The sequence below is a fragment of the Pleurodeles waltl genome, chromosome 8, assembly GCF_031143425.1.
Source record: "Pleurodeles waltl isolate 20211129_DDA chromosome 8, aPleWal1.hap1.20221129, whole genome shotgun sequence".
Lineage (NCBI taxonomy): Eukaryota > Metazoa > Chordata > Amphibia > Caudata > Salamandridae > Pleurodeles > Pleurodeles waltl.
In genome coordinates, this window is record NC_090447.1 from 389,087,331 (window position 1) to 389,105,821 (window position 18,491).

Genomic DNA, 18,491 nt, shown 5'->3' on the forward strand with positions numbered 1-18,491 from the left:
AATAACACCACGAAAATAATACTACTATTACTACTACTACTACTATTAATAATAATAATACTGATAATAATAATAATAATAATAATAATAATAATAATAATAATAATGTCACCATCTATGGCCAATAACGGTAGTTAATTACCCTCGAGCCTGAGCCACAGGCGAGAGCACATAACAAAAGTGGTAATTAACAGCCATCATTGCCCTGCAGGTAAGGACAAGAAGGCTGCCAGCAGCCATTCAGAAACAGAGCAATATTTGTCTCTTTCCTGAAAGGTAGAGAAAAAAACGTATTTATTCTTTCACAGACCTCCCTCAGCTTTTTTAGGAGCGATCATTGGTTTACAGATGGCTCTCCAGATTTATCCCTTAGAATTTCTTCAGATGGAAGCCCAACCATGCAAACAAGTAAGGGGGCTGTGATATTTTTCTACTTTTATGGCTGATTGGACTTTCCCTTTCTGCAAAATCAAAGGAAGAAACCTGATAAGCCGTCTTTGAACTAGCGTCTGTTTCTGAAGAGGCCTAGGGGGCACCGCATGAGAATGAATGCAAATGTTTCTTCCCGGTCTCTTAGGTAAGTGACAGCTTCTGCTATTCTGCTATTTTTTCTCATAATGGTAAGAGTCATCAAAATATGGTGAGCAACGCAGGCAAACGTGTTTCAAAACGTTAAGGTTATTATGTTGCTTCTTTTGGGTCTTTCCTATAATTTGATGAGGATTCATGAGTATTTTTAAGTTTTCCTGGTTAATATGGTAATTTTTAGAGCCAGTCAGTAATAGTATTGTTTCACTTTTTTTGTATACGTTAGTATTGTTTCCTCTCAACCTGAGACCCTGATAACCCAAGACGATTTCTCTAGCTGGATGTGTTCACCAAAATGGCTCTAATAACTGCTATATTGACTCACAGGTAAACATAAAGCAAATATCAGGCAATGCTCCATCTCGAGGTTATTGATCACTAACCTATAACGGTTCAGTCATTTGCATTAATCTGCAAAAAATAAATGTCCTATCCATAGAATAAATTGGGTCACACATATATAGCTCACTTTAGTTCAAATCATTAAGGTTTAACTGAGGTATCCTTATCATCCTTCTCTCTTATACCAACTCCTACAAAACGTTCTACTCGTAATATCCATATTTTATCCTACACAGTCCAACATGAAACCAACGTTTCCAATATTTGTTGAATACTGTGCTTGTTAAATTTGAATTTCTCCCACTCTGAGCTTTTCCAGCCAAAATCAACGGTTTCAATAGTGCCTCATCTATCCGACTTTGTGATGACTTTCTTGCATACAGCATGCTACCTTGCTTCACTGAAGGATTTTGAGATTCAGGTGTGAGAGCTACACTGTTAGAAACCCAGTCTCTAGTTGGTAGATGTATGCACCCTATCTAAGTTGGGGCCACAATCCTATTCAGGGTAAATCAGATGCTCACCCTAAATTAAACTGTGCTCACCCTCTGGTAGCTTGGCACAGAGCAGTCTGGCTTAGTTTAGGAAGCAGCGTGTAAAGCATGTGTGCTACACTTAAATTACAGTAACACAGTGAAAACACAACAAAACAACTCAAGTGTTAAAAAGTTCCAACAACTGACTGAAGCCATTCTTGAAGAAATGCAAATTGCATATGTGCATACATAAACACATTGCTGCTGAATTAATAAATGCATAAGAAGGAATGTGCAGCATGAATCAGTCATGGGTTCCCAAATGTGTAAACAGTGTAATAACATATGTGTACATCACCTAGAAAACAAATTTGTGTCTTTCATAGTATGTATATACCTGTTTAGAATCCTACCCAATTTATCAGTCACTCAGATTGTGCCAGTCAGTTTTAAAAAGTAAGAAACATACCAAGTGTGATAAGTGTAAGGTCAACTAGAGGCAACACTAATGAATTATAGTCTAAATATTTAAATGATGAATTGGTCATGTGTTGACTATGCCAAACAAACACCATTGTCAATTGTGAAATGTTAATATTGATTAAAAAAATTATATAATTTTCCCCTGACCAAACGTCTTCCACATCACCACGTATCAAAGTGGCAACTATGTAGAGAGACAATCGTAAAATGCTAAGCAACTACTTGCTTCATACTTGTTCAACATATATCAAAAACCAAGTTTAGACATGTAAATGATCAAGGATATGGCCTTCAGACATGGTGATGCCCCCTTTACAAATCCACAGAATGATGACCAGAAGCAATATAATGCTGCATTAAAAGCAGTGAGGTGCTCCTGGCCCATAAAACATGCAGGTCAGTCTGCCATAGAGACATTGTTCTAATGTGGTGGGGTGAGTTAAATGTCCTATGTTCTATGGACACATAGGTACTGCATTGTATCATTGTAGAAATATTACAATGAGTGTGGTTAATCATTATCATATGAGTCCATCAGTGTAAGGTATGCATTATGGCGTTCCATATATATATGTCAGCACAGTCATCTTATTCCATTCATTATTGTGCGTATGCACAACTAATCCCATTTCTAGGATGTCACTATTTTCATGTACATTGTGAAATCTATCAAGTTAGGATCTAAACCCAATCCTTAGGTATGTTGATGTTAGAGTTTTGTCTCAAGTAATTACTAACATAATTTTTCACATCATATCATATATGGCAGACATTAATGGTCATATGGAAGTGTATGTGATACATTGGTTGCGTACATTAAATAATATCACATGTACTGAAACACTGTGGGCCTGATTACAACTTTGGAGGAAGGTGTTAATCCGTCACAAATGTGACGGATATACCACCAGCCGTATTACGAGTCCATTATATCCTATGGAACTCGTAATACGGCTGGTGGTATATCCGTCACATTTGGGACGGATTAACACCTCTTCCAAAGTTGTAATCAGGCCCTATGTCTACAGTTGACACAACTGACTAATATATACTATTGCACATAAATACTACAGTCCATAGTTATTAAGGTTTGCCATCACCCTGGGACCAGTCAAGGGAACTCCGTGTGACACAAAAGCTCAAAGGGATTTTCAAAGCCACACAAGGACACCTTGTGTACACTTGTGTGACTTGATAAATCAGGAGATTACCAAAGTAGCCCTAGTTGATGCCTTCCTTGCATCACACAGTTCTGGGAAGGGGTTCCATGACTTTAGCATGGGTCTTACTACACATCCACACATGTAATTTGCTGCATTGCCAGATTTAAGAAGACTGTCAAACATTGGAATGCATCACAATTCTACAACTTTCCAGAGTGGGCAAAATGAGTAGAGACATCTGAAATTATCATTCTTGTTTCCTCTCTGTAAGTGTTTTGCATTCTGCAGCACACTTAGATAGATGAAATAAAGCCTCTAAAGAGTGATTTTGTGCAGTTAGGTGTTCCTCCCTTCACAAACACATTCCTGGCAGCCACACAGGTACCCTTGCACATTTTATCAAATTTGGCCTCAGCTGTACTGAGTGTGCCAGTGGAATGCTTGTACAGGAAAGGACCACATATTGCTATATATGGCCATTTCTGCCCTCTCTCCTTCATGCAGTGCAACACAGCAAAACATCTTGTTTGTTTGCTTTGCCTTACAGTTTTCTACTTCTGAACCTGAGGGCAAGAAGTATGATTGGATTATCTCACGCTTCCTTTAAACACGATGACACAAGAACAAAGAAAATCATCAGTTAGATTTCAAAAGCCACACAAGACCACATTTGCAGGGCCATGTGTGACTAGGTAATTGTAGAGTAATGCAAGGCAGCCCAAGTTGCTACCTGGTGCTACTCTGCCTGGGAAACATATACATTGGGTGGAGTTTGGTAGTTTAGAAGTATACACATATGGAATGTAGCATATTCAATAATGTGCCAATGATGGAAATCTGTAAAATATGAGACAATGCTAAGCTTTCTACTGGGTAGTCCTACAAATATTAATATTAATTTCAAATTCAAAGCTTATCAATCATAAATGTGCACATTTGTGCAGTCCATTCATAATGATGCTTAAGGCACACAAAGTTGCCATAGAACATGATCATGGCCTGTAGCTTTTTAAATATAAAATTGTGCAACTTTAAATAATGATAATAACATAATCTCCTGGATGATCCACATGCTCCTCCACCACCCCTAACCCATACTCCATCCACACTAAACAAACGCAAAAAAAATAACAAAAAATGACACTCATAGCAACCTCGCATCCCCTTGTCTATTACATAATAAAACTACCATACAAAAAACTGTACACTCCTCATGGCTCTTTCAGCCACCAAGTCCACCACCCACACACACAGACCCAACAAAATGCCTCCTTAACCTGCTGGAAGAGGAACACTATATTGAAAAGCAAGACTATTGTGAGCCTCAAACAGTTATCACAACTAGCAACACTCCTGCTTCAAGCTCACATTATACTGCTTACCCTTCTCCTAAACAAAACAACACAACCACTAACACACCTTTTCTAAGCTGCCAGCTCATAAATGCTCAATCACTCTAAGAAAACAAGCACCACAACTACGAACTGCTCACAGACACACAACCTGACTTACTATTCATAACTGAATCCTGGTTGGGAGATGACATGGCCCCAGTGTTGCACAAAGCCGTTCCTCCAGGCTATCAAACCATCACACAAAACCGTATAGGCAAGAGAGGAGGTGGACTAGCTATTATATTCAAACAGGCATTGAACTTCAGTAAAACAGACAACATCTCCATACAAGGTTGTGAAGCCCTCCTTACCAGATGCCACCCTACTCCAACTTCCTCCTGTAACTTTCTCCTCCTTTACAGACCTCCACCTAACAACTCCACATTCCCAGATGCTTTTCTAGACACAGTCTCAAACCTTATTACACTATAATCCAAACTATGCATTCTTGGGGATCTAAACATTTGGTTTGACAAACCCAATATGCCCCATCCAAAAGCTATCACCACTGGCCTAGTCGCATTGAACCTACAACCGATTGTACACAATCCCACACACATCGCTGGTCACATCCTAGCTGTCATTTTTGCTAAGCCTGAACTAGTTACTATTCATAGCATCACACCAATCACTTGTTCAGACCACCATTTGATAACTTTCCGACATACAACTCCACAAATCAACACACCCCACAACTACTTACATACATACACCTATCGACCATGGGGAAAACTCAATTTGGATGACTTACAAACACAACTAACAGCCAACACAGATCTAGATACAATTAATTCTGTGGAGGTTATTGTTATGAAAGGTTGCTGTGTCAAAAATTACATCACTAATGCATACCTTCTGTAGTTTGGTGCTAAATGTTAACACAAATTCAGACATAGCACACATGTAGAATTGTGATATAATGTGGCAACTCAGCCTAATTCATCTTGTTATTCTTGAAGTTTTTATGACCCATTGAGCAAATTACTTATGTTTTCATTATGAGGTAAGTAACTAACACCATAGAAATGGAACTGTTACCCTTATGGTGAGTAAACATACCTCACTCATTTGTATTTAGCTGTTGATCGTTTTTGCAGTTCAGAACATCTATCTCTATGTCAACACAGATTAAGTTGATTGTTACTTTATTCTGACATTTTATAGTCCTAAAATGTGTATTATGTTTGTTCCATTGAAGTACACACACCCATTGATGCACATCATGGCCTTTACCACGATCCTGCAAGGGGTAACAAAGGGTCTAAGTTTGACAAGGGGAAGGTCCGGGCATTCCCCCAAGAAAGGATGGTTTGACTCGGCACGTACGAAGGCCCAAAGAAGACTTAAGGAGGCCTTAAGTAAACCACTTAGATGTAAGAATGAGGTCCACTCACTTAGGTGAGAGTACAAGAGGGCAGTGAAAAAAAGAAAACAATGCTTAAAAGAAGAAACTTGGGAATTATTGTGTGAAGCAAGTCTAAAAAATGACAATACAGCATTTTGGAAGGTAGTCCATATACTACTGCCAGGGGAGAGTGAATCCCCCAGAATGGAGATTGCTATAACAGAGGGAGAGTGGGTTGACCACTTCTCCGGCATGAATACTTCCTCCGCTACCAAATCGGAATTAGATCGACAGGCTCCCCTAGCGAGCAGAATCAATCAAATAGATAATTTTTCTAATATTACACCCCCTTTCACCTTGGAGGAAGTTTTTGGGGCCATTAACACAAGCAAATCTGGGAAAGCCCCAGGCCCGGATGGAGTCCCAGAGGATGTGTATAAGGCCAACATTCCACTGTGGGGCCCTTGTTGACCTTGGTCTTGAGGGCATTTTTCACTTCACGGTTTATATCAACTTGGGCAGAATCCGTTATTGTTCCTATATATAAAAAGGAAGACTTCCTCAACCCCACTTGCTACAGACCCATTTCGCTCCTTGACTCATTAGCTAAAATAGCTGGGCAGATTATCCTAAACAGATTACAGGATTGGGTGGAAACAAATGGCATTCTGTTGTACCTGCAATATTACTTCTGCCCTAGGGTAGGGATGGTGGTATAGTGTCTGAACCTGAGCATCCTTATTGGAAAGTACACTAAGATTATGAAAGGGAATTTATATCTGGCCTTTGTAGACTTGTCATCAGCATTCAATTGTGTTGTCCATGGAAACTATGGAGTGTCTGGGTAGATCTGGGGGTAGACCTGATATTAATTAATTTCATAAGGGAGTTGTATTCTAGATGAAGAGCTAAGGTTAGATACAGGGCAAGTGGGGAGTGTACTAGATCATTTAGCATAGAGAGAGGAGTATGACAAGGCTGAGAATTAGCACCCTTCTTATTTTCACTATACATAAATGATCTAGAGACAGAGTTAGTAAATAAGTACAAGGATCTCTCCCAAATTGGGTACTGCACGATCCCAGCTCTCCTCTTTGCAGATGATACTGTTCTTATGGCATGGACTCCAATGGCCCAACATTGACTTCTTACAGGCTTTGTTAGCCATATGCTGAATCTAGGTCTTACAGTCAACTGATCCACAACTTATATGATGAAATGCGGTAGTAAGAGAGCTAAATATAATTGTAAACAGTGAAAACATCGATTCCGCATCAACTTTCTCATATCTGGGAATTTTGTTTGATAAAGAAGGCATTTGGTCACAGTGTGTTAATGCCAGAAAACTATAGCTTACAAATGTTAACATGGCGGTAAAGAATTTTGCCAAGCGGTTGGGGACCAATTCCCCCAAAAGATATGTTAAAAATCTATAGAGCAAAATGTGTGCCTATTGCCACATATGGGGTGGGTGTCTGGGGATACACCAAGTACAGTGAGCTGCAAATAGTGGAAAATTACTTTCTGATATTTCTTTTATCTGTACCAAAAGGCAACTCATCATTTGTTTATCACACAGAAACAGGGGTTACCTTTTTAACTGACTTAATATTGGTACAGCCAGTTCTTTTATGGCAGAATGTTTGGACATAGGAGCATGCAGTTTTAAATCATGCCATTTTAAGGGATTGTCTAGATTCAAGACTTTCTTTGAGAATCCTCTGGTTGACGTATATTAAGAATTTCTTTAATGACTTGGGCATTCAGATTACTATGAGAAGCTAGAATTACTGGCTGTAATAAGTAGAAAAGATCTGAGTGTCTCACTCAATTAGCAGATCTTATGTGGTCTGTAGAATTGTGGAAACCCGGGGCCAGATGTACGAAAAAAGCAATTTGCGACTTGCAAATTGCGAGTCCCTGCGACTCGCAATTTGCAACTCGCAAATTGCTATGCAGTACGGTGTCTCAGACACCGACTGCAACTCGCAATGGGGTCGCAATGACCCACCTCATGAATATTCATGAGGTGGGTCGCAAATTGCGGCCCCATTGCGAGTATAGGCACTCGCTAACATGGAGGCCTGCTGACGTCAGCAGGCCTCCATGTTAGCGACCTGCTTGTCAATAAAGCAGGTTTTTTTTTTTTTAAAGTGTAGCCCGTTTTCCCTAAGGGAAAACGAGCTGCACTTTAAAAAAATCCGAAACCTTTAGTTTCGGTTTTTCAGGGCAGGGAGTGATCCCTTGGACCACTCCCTGCCCTGAAAAATTAATATCTGGTCCAGTCACAAAGGGGAAGGGGTCCCATAGGGACCCCTTCCCGTTTGCGACTGGGTTACCATCCACTTCAAGTGGATGGTAACTGCGAGTCCATTTGCGGCCGCTTTCGCGGCCGCAAATGGAATTGCATACCAGTGCGAGTCGCTAATAGGAAGGGAACACCCCTTCCTATTAGCGAGTCTGAAATGCATTTTGCGAGTCGGATCCGACTCGCAAAATGCATTTCTGCATAGCAAACCCACGTTTGCGAGTCGCAAACGGCGATTTTCGCCGTTTGCGACTCGCAAACGGGTTGCTACATCTGGCCCCCAGTGTCTTAAGGAACCAACTTATGTTGACTACATAGGTTGTAATGAATACCAAGCACCGGTTCGTTCATACTTGTTTAAGATTGGACACGCTCCATTGCTTGATTAGCTTCCCGGTTATGAATGATTGGACTGCGACATTAATAAATTATCTCTGTGATTCTATTTCACCACAAAGTACAATGCATGTTGTCATTTTTTGTACACTGTGTCAGCCAGAGGAAGCATTATGTAATGCCATTATTAAGATCCTCCCACTTACGCCTATGCCTCCCTGCTTGTTTATACTTACAAACATTCCCGACCATCGAAGTATCCTGTGGTCTCTCAAATTTCCTATGTACTGTACTCTACGCTAGAAAGAGATTACATTAATTGAAGGTGGACATGATTGGAAGAGATGATCAAACTGCAAGATGAAGAACGAATAGCGATCTGTAAATAGTATGCGTTTGTATTGTATTGTATTTTTAGAACTTATTTTATGGGCATATAAAACCAGTTTTATGTAATTCTTTTAACGATTTTGCTTTTATGATTTTTTATTAAAAGAATTGAATAAAGCTTTATGTATACACACATATGTACACTGAAATTATAGTTATGTGTAGCCTTTTATGACCAGTGTTTTCACCATTCAGAACTTAATGACTTTATAATATCTAAAGTATATATCTATACTATAGCTCAGGTGTCATATTTGGACATTTTTCACGCAACACAATGCAGCATGACTACTTGCTGCACTGCTGGAAAGGGAGAGGGTATGTATCTAGCACATCCATCAAAGTATGTTGCATTCCTGTCCTTTACCTCATCTGGCTTACGATGTGCAAGTTAGCGACAATGCAGATCTTCTTGCACCGTGGTTAAAGGTGCCTGAGTTACAGCCAGGATTGTTTATGCACAAGAAGCGTCACCTAGATTCTCAAGAAAATGCCTTAAATGCATTTTCCTCTTTCTAAGAGTGGTGTATTATGCGGCACACTTAGAAATAAGAAACATCAAGGAGTAATATATATGTTCATTATCATAGAGCATCTGGTGGGAAAGCATACAATTGTGACTCATTCCCAGGCCTAATAGCATTTGTAAATCTTACAACGCCTCTGAATACATGGATGGAATGGTGGGAACACCCACGCTCCACCCATGTAGTGCCTCTACCATGCAGAGTAACGTGAGGCAAATACTTGTGCTGCATTGCATTGCTCCAGATTTTGCAAGCCACGTAAGGTGGCCATGTGTGTCTTGGTAAATCACCTCCTAGATTTGGTGTTTCCCTGTGCCCCCTTGCATGGCACAAAGGCAATCCAAACACTGATTAATCTGTGGGTGGATATTTTATTCAGTGATGTAGGCTGACCATGCATGTTAAATAGGACCAAGATTAATGGATGGTGTGTGCAGGAGTAGTAAATGCAGAGAGTGCTATGCATCTTACATAAAGGTATGACTCTTTGACATTGTAGTGGCACACGAATATCACCACAGATTGTCGTGGACATTTAGCATGTGTGTAGTTATTCAACAGTATCTTTAGGTTGAGCTGTGTGAAATATATGTTGGTTGGATGTGATGCACATACATCAGAGGGTGAAGACATTTGTGCGTGCAACTAAGCCTACATGATAATCCCTGACAAATGATTGCTAGTTCTGCAACACAGTGTCGGTAGGTGGCTTTCTTCTAGCATGATTACCTCAATTTTTGGCCTGTTTATCAGTGTTTGTCATTGTGCTTTTACTGGCTGACTGAGATCCTGCTAGTGAGGACCCAAGTACTCATAGTTGGTGGCCGACATGTCAGTGTGTGTTACTGTGTTGTCAGTGTGATTAACTGTGTCACTGGAGTTCTGCTAGCCAGAACACAAATGCTTATGCTCTCTTTTTTTTCCAAATTTGTCACTATAGTCTAGTGACTCCATATTCCAATCCAGATTGGCTCACCTGACCCCCCTTATAAGTCCCTAGTATATGTTACCGAGGTACCCAGGGCATTGGTGTTCCAGGAGATTCTTATGGGCTGCAGCATTTCTTTTGCCACCCATAAGGAGCTCATACAAACACTCCTTCAAGACTACCACTACAGCCTGAGTGAAATAGTGCAGACACTATTTCACAGCTATTTTCACTGCACCAGGTAACTTATAAGTAAACTATATGGCTAACTTTCAGTTACTGAAGGCTAGGTGCAAAGTTGCTGTGTGTGAGGGCACCCTTGCACTAGCAAAGGTGCCCCCACGTTGTCCAGGACCAATTTCCCAGACTTCGTAAGTGCAGGGACACAATTATAAGTGTGCAATACATATAGGTCAATACATATATGTAGGTTCACAATGGCAACTCCGAATATGGCCATGTGACGTGTCTAAGATTGAGATAAATGAACCCCCAATCCAATTCTGGTATTAGGGGGGCAATTCCATGCACCCAGAGGGCTCCACCCTGGCCCCTCAGTACTGCCAAACCAGCTCTCTGAGGTTTCAACTGCAGCCCCAGCTGCTGCCATCTAACAGACAGGTTTCTGCCCTCCTGGGGATTGAGCAGCTCAAATACAGGAAGGCAGAACAATGCATTTCCTTCAGGAGAGGGGTGTTACACACTCCCTCTTTGGAAAAAGGTGTTACAGGCATGGGAGGGGTATCCTCCCAAAGCCTCTGGTATTGCTTTGAAGTTAACAAAAGGTGCCCTCCTTGCATAATCCAATCTACACCGGTTCTGGGACCCACAGTCCCTGCTCTGGTGGGAAACTGGACAAAGGAAAGGGGAGTGACCACTCCCAGAGTGTCCCTGGCGTTAGCCATCTTGGATTCTAAGGTGAGGGAACCCTCTGGGAGCATCTGAGTGGTCAGTGCCAGCAGGTGATGTCAGAGACCCTTCCTGATAGGTGCATACCTGGGTAGGTAGCCAATCCCCAACACAGCCATTTAGGGTCTCTACCATGGGTGTTTCCTCAGATTTGATTTGCAAGACTCCACCATGACTCCTCTGCTTCAGCTTCTGACCGTTGGATCAACTGCAGAATGCTCCAGAAATGCTGTAACGGCAACAAAGTATCCAGGAAGGCTACTGTGACCCTGCAACTTCAGCTTCAGCCAGCAACTGCAACAGTTTCCAGGTTGTGCATGCTCTGAGGACTGCCTGTCTTCATTATGCACCAGAAGGATCGAAGGAATCTCCCGTGGAGTGATGGAGTCACTTCTCTGCTTCAACAGCCACCTCTCTGTAACGACAACTGGTACTCTGGGACTCCTCTCCTGTCGGCGAGTGTGATCCCTGGAACACAGGTGGTGCACCAAAGTGATCCTGACTGTCCAAAGGTGCCGCTGTCCAAATTTGGTGGAGGTAAGGACTTCCCTCCTGTGCCAGATAGTACCCCTGTGCACCAAGTGTCCTGCAGCTCCTTGGGCTTCTTCCAAAAGCCCTTCGTGCACATCATAGCCCAGGTCCACAGCACTTTATCCTGCGATGCTCAGCTCCCTGAGTTGTTCTCCAGCGGCGTGGAATCCCTTTGTGTAGTGATGCGTTGGTTGCATTCTACAACTCCTTTGTCCCTGTGTTCTGGGAATCCTGTGGTTGCTGCCTGGTCTTCTGAGGGCTCTCTAAAGTGCTGAGAGCCCGTTCTGCCTCCTCAGTCTGAGTTGAGGTACCCAGGTCCCTCCTGGGCCCAGCCAGCAATGCCACCAACCGAAACATCTGTGTGAACCAAGGCTTGTTGGCGGAATCCAGTGATGAAAGCCAGCCTGTATCCAATGACTCGATGTGGGACATCTCATACACCAAGCAGGAACCCGCAGCTGTCTTCTTTGGTGCATTTCTGAATTATTCTCCCAACCGGAGGATCCACTTTTGCACCTTCATCCAGGTTAGCAGAGGCTCCTGTTCTTCCTGGAGTCTTCTTCAACTTCTGGACTTGGTCTCCTATCTCTGCAGGTCTCCAGGTCCAGGAATCCATTGTTGGTGTCTTGCAGTTTTGCATGGTTTTTGCATAATCCTTCACCACAACTTCTAGTGTGTTCTGAGGAAACTTTCTGTACTTTACTCCTGTTTTCTTGGGCTCTACACTTGCCTAGGGGGGAAACCGTCATTCGCATTCCACTATTTTAGTATATGGTTTGTGTTGTCCCTAGGACGATTGCAATCTATTGTCTTTTTCACTGTCTGCACTATTTTCTGACTGTGTACTTGCCTGATTTTGGTTACTAGTGTATATATTGTGTATAATACTTACCTCCCGTAGGAGTATTGCCTCTAAGATATTTTTGGCCTTGTGTCACTAAAATAAAGTACCTTTATTTTTGGTATCACTGAGTATTGTCTTTCTTGTGTATCAGTACTGTGTGACTATAGTGGTATTGCAAGAGCTTTGCATGTCTCCTAGTTCAGCCTTGGCTGCTCTGCTACAGCTACCCCTACATAGCCTAAGCTGCTAGACACTGCCTACATTTTACTAAGGTGAATCACTGGACCTGGTGTAAGGTGTAGGTACCTCTGGTACCCACTACAAACCAGGCCAGCTTCTCACACACAGCAACATTGTTGCTGTTGAGGGCATTACAAACTGCATGAAGGAGGTCATCTTAGCCTCCAATTGTTTCCCCAAGGAACCAGTCCTCGTTCCAAGGGCTAGAGTAAGGAACTGGTGGCTCCTAGCTGCTGTACTACATCACTGGTGTGAGAAGTAGAAGGTTGTTCTGCTTTGTCCCTCAGCATCATCACATCAGCAATGTCTGCTAAGAGGCATCAGTTCCATCAATCCAAGTATGGGTATCCCTTAAATCCCATTCCAACCTCTTATTGGGGCAGAGAACCCTCCGGACTCCTTTAAGAGTGCCCTCTCAAGTTCCCATCCGCAACTTCACAGTTTCTACCATATACTGCTGGACCCCAACCACTTTCCTTGAAACATGACTTGGGGGGTCATCAGACTCCATGCTGACAGTATGGCAAATAGATGGTTGATGCATAGTCTGGGTTGGTTCATTTGGAGATCCAAAAATGTCTTCTTCCCTTGCCAAGATCATAGGAGGAGTATGTATAGTATCTAGGAGTTTTTTGAAGGTGTCTTCAGCCATAGGGGATAGGGTGGAGTCAAGGTCAGGTGGATCTTCATCGAGAGGCTGCTGTACAGAAGCTGATGTAATTTACTTTGTAAGATAATGAGATATAGCCTGCTTCATAGAGTGATTCACATTGTAAAGAACAGACATTCATTATGACAGCCTTCACTAATACTTACTCTTAGACAGGGAACCTTTGGTCACATAGATTACAGCATGTTAATATGTACCACTTATAGTGTATGAAATTCAATTCATTGAGCCTGTGTGTACTGTCTTCACACCTTCATGATTTTGTAATCATGATGTGGTTTTCACAATAGTTTTTGGCTTCCAAATTCCTGTTTTTGCTTACATTGTTTTTGATGCCCTTAGAACTATGCACAATTTATCAATGTTAACCAATGCTAATATGCTTGTTCTCTCTCCTTTAAACATAGCAATATAGGCTTACTACCAATCTTATTTTTTGATTTAATTGTAAGTCCCTAGTAAATTGCTGCACATGTAAATTAAATGCTATTAGTGAGCCTGCAGAAGTCATTGTGCCACCCACGCCTTAGACCTTTACAGATGACTCAGGCCTGCCATTGCAGGCTTAAGCCCAATTCACAAAGGTAAACTTGGACCAAAAGTCTAAGTTTAGACCAAAAGTCTAAGGGCTCAATTCACAAATGTAAACTTAGACCCAAAGCCTGAGTTTACACCAAAAGTCAAAAGTTTAGACCTAAAGTCTAAATTTACTATGAGTAAAGTTGAACTTTTGGCCTAAGTTTAGACTTTTGGTGTAAGTTTGGAGCAAAAATTGAAACTTAGACCTAAAGTCTAACTTTACTACAAGTAAATTTAGACTTTTGGTGTCAGTTTAGACTTTTGGTGTAAATTTAGACTTTTGGTGTAAGTTTACCTTTTGTGAATCAAGCCCTATGTGTGCAGGTTTAAAATGCCATTTGGACTTACCAAGATAAACCTCTTGTGCCAAAACCTCTCTTTTTGATACATATTAGTCACCTGTAGGGCAGCCCCAAAACAGCCCATAGGACAGGGTTCAGTGTATGCAAATTTTGACATCACCTGTGAAGTTTAAGTGGGTCATTACAACATCGGCGGTAAAAGCCGCTTACGGCCGTGCAGAAGACCGCCAATACACAGCCGCCCCTGTGGAATTCCGCCACAGCTATTATGACACATCTCGAATTCCGCCGAAATTCAGACACCCACACAAGTCCGCCACACCAAAGGTCAGTGGAAAACTGTCGAAAACAAAACCTCCACCTCCACGCCAACAGAAACACGCCCATGCTATCACGACCCACGAATCCACGCGGCGGTCTTTCAACCGCGGTATTCCATTGGCGGTACACACCGCCGCGCTCAAAATACACACACATCTCCAAAACACCGCCACATTGGACATTTCCAAATACATACACCTGATACACATACACATACCACTCCCACATACCCAACACAATATAAAACACACACCCACATCACCCACAAACCCCTACGACCACAATTCACGACCGAAGGCCAGAGAGACAGAGAGCACAGCAACTGAGAACCCCACCACACAGAGGCACACAACACCATCACACATACAACATTACACGCACAATACACCACACACCACTACACATTACCACACACATCAACACTGACACCACTCCACACATCACCCACACCACCCCATGTCATGCCAAAGACAACCCCGGTTTTCCGAGGAGGAGCTCAGGGTCATGGTGGAGGAAATCCTACGGGTAGAGCCACAGCTATTTGGCTCACAGGTGCAGCACACATCCATAGCCAGGAAGATGGAGCTATGGCGCAGAATAGTCGACAGGGCCAACGCAGTGGGACAACATCCAAGAAATAGAGAGGAAATCAGGAAGAGGTGGAACGACCTACGGGGGAAGGTGCGTTCAGTAGTCTCCAGGCACAACATTGCGGTTCAGCGGACTGGCGGCGGACCCCCACAACTAACAACATGGGAGGAGCAAGTCTTGACCATCATGCATCCAGAGGGCCTCGGAGGAGTCGGTGGAGGAATGGACACTGGTAAGTCAAATCTTAACTATCATATCCCCCACCCTACCTGCAAGCTATCACACACCCCCACCCTCACCCCCTCCCCTATCACTACAACTCCTCACTAATGTACCAATAACACAAACCACCCATCCCAACACCAAGCCCTGCATGACACAACTAAGCATGGTCACCCCTCACCAAAGCATGCTCACTGCACATACCCATAACAACCCCCTAACCATCATCACACAAAGCCCCACACAGGAATGCTTGCACTGGGGTACACACCCACCCACCCATTGAACACCATTACACACACACATGCAATAATCATGATCTTATATCCCTGCAGGACCACTAAGGAACGTCACCACACCGGAGGGTCCAGACAACTCCACTCCACCCACAGAAGAGGCCCACAGTGACGATAGCAGCTCTGCCCTACTGGATCCTGATGACCAGCCGAGACCATCGTGGGCCTCGGGACAGTCGGTTCCCCTTGCACAGGCACAGCCCAACACTGACCTTCCACCCTCTGAAACACCAGCACAGCACCCACTCAGCGGGCCCATACCTCCGTACCCAGGACACGTCAATCAGCGGTGTGTCCACCACTACAGCGAACGCAGGATAACCCACCACCCCAAGAAAATCAGGGACCTGGGGGCAGTGGTAGTGGGCACACGGTCCAGGGGATGGAGGCACAGGAACACAGGGGAACTGGGAGGGCTGCTGTGCGACAGGGGGCGGACAGGCCAAGGGAACCCACTCTCCACGAGGCCCTATCCTCCATCATGGGGGCATACCACCACTCCCAGGAGATGATGGCTCCGGTCCTGGCCAAGTTTCAGGAGACCCAGCGCCTGCAGGAGGAACAGTATCTGGGGTTCAGGGAGTAACTCAGGACCATCAGCTCCGCCCTGGGCACCATCATAGGGGTGCTGAAGGACATACAGAACACCATGAGGGACACCGTGGCACTCCAAGGGGCCCCTGACACTAGCATGGACGATGAACTGCCCACCACCTCCTCCGGCGCTAGTGGACAGGACGCCCCGCCACAGGACCACCACACCAGCACCCCACCCCCTGTAGACGGACAACCACCACGCAAGCGGTCCCTGAGATCCAGGAACAAGGACAGAGCAAGATGGCAAGACACCCGCCAGGAAATGAGACCACCCTGATTGTCCTCCCACTGTCCCACTTTGTTACCCTGTCCATACTTAAACTGCCCCATCTCCACTTCCTATGCCCGTATGGGCAGTGCACCTGTGTGACCAATGGACTGGACTCTGCCATGGACATTCCTCCACTGTCCCCCATCACCATATTACAACCCCACTGCATTTTTGAGCACTTCAATAAACACCATTGAACCACAAAAAAATCTGGAGTCGGTCTGTGATTTGGAAAATATGTATTACCAATGACCGTGTCATAATGCGTTTCCAATTGTAAAGCCAACATACCTATGTCACACTACACAAGTCCTTGAAGGATGCAAGCAGATGACACACGTTGGTAACCACACCTGTGAAACCGTAATAGAAAGGTACAACCCAGTGACCAAATACTGCTATTAAATGACATACAGGATAGAGGTAGACGTGTGAAAGTTAATTGAATGGTAAAAATGAATATGTTCTCACCTGTGTGTCACTGGAAATATTGCTGTATGACTGACTCCCTGTTGTCGATGTCTTCTTCCTCAGCTTCCTCCTCATCACAGTCCACAGGCTCCACAGCTGCCACAACACCGTCATCTGGACCATCCTCCTGCAGAAAAGGCACCTGGCGTCGCAAAGCAAGATTGTGAAGCATCGAGCAGGCGATGATGATTTGGCATACTTTCTTCGGTGAGTAGAATAGGGAAACACCTGTCATATGAAGGCAACTGAGCCTGGCCTTCAGGAGGCCGAAGTTGCGTTGGATCACCCTCCTAGTCCGCCCATGGGCCTCATTGTAGCGTTCCTCTGCCATGGTCCTGGGATTTCTCACTGGGGTCAATAGCCATGACAGGTTGGGGTAACCAGAGTCCCCTAATGGCCACACCCGGTGCCTCTGGAGTTGACCCATCATATAAGGGATGCTGCTATTCCGCATGATGTAGGCGTCATGCACTGAGCCGGGGAACATAGCATTTACCTGGGAGATGTACTGGTCTGCCAAACATACCATCTGTACATTCATCGAATGATAACTCTTCCTGTTCCTGTACACCTGTTCACTCCTGTGGGGGGGGACCAGAGCTACATGGGTCCCATCAATGGCACCTATGATGTTAGGGATATGTCCCAGGGCATAGAAGTCACCTTTCACTGTAGCCAAATCCTCCACCTCAGGGAAAACAATGTATCTCCTTACGTGTTTCAGCAGGGCAGCCAACACTCTGGACAACACATAGGAAAACATAGGCTGGGACATCCCTGATGCCTTGGCCACTGTTGTCTGAAAAGACCCACTAGCAAGGAAATGGAGCACTGACAGCACCTGCACGTCAGGGGGGATTCCAGTGGGATGGCGGATTGGTGACATCAGGTCTGGCTCCAACTGTGTACATAGTTCCTGGATAGTGGCACGGTCAAACCTGTAGGTGACGATTAAATGTCGCTCCTCCATTGTCAACAGGTCCACAGTGGTCGGTACACCGGAGGATTCCGCCATCTTCTAAAATGTCCCAGCTGACGGTGGCTAGGAAGGACAACAGCGACCACAGAGTCAACAAATTCCCAGGTATGTACCCACAGATACACAGAACACGACACAAAACACTTCCTGTATGTGTGTTGAGTGTAGGCCTAGCTATGTGTGACGCAGTAGTAAATGAAGCCATGTGGGCCCCTGAAATGGCGGCTGCCTGACCTCTAAACTGGGACAATGGGAATGTGAGGTCACTGCGCTGGCATTGTACCCCGTTGCGGTAGGCGGTCGTAGACTGCGGCGCAATGCTGCATTGGTTAACATTGGACCCTATGGGTCCCAGGAGCCAATGACGAAGTGCGCCGGCGATGATGAT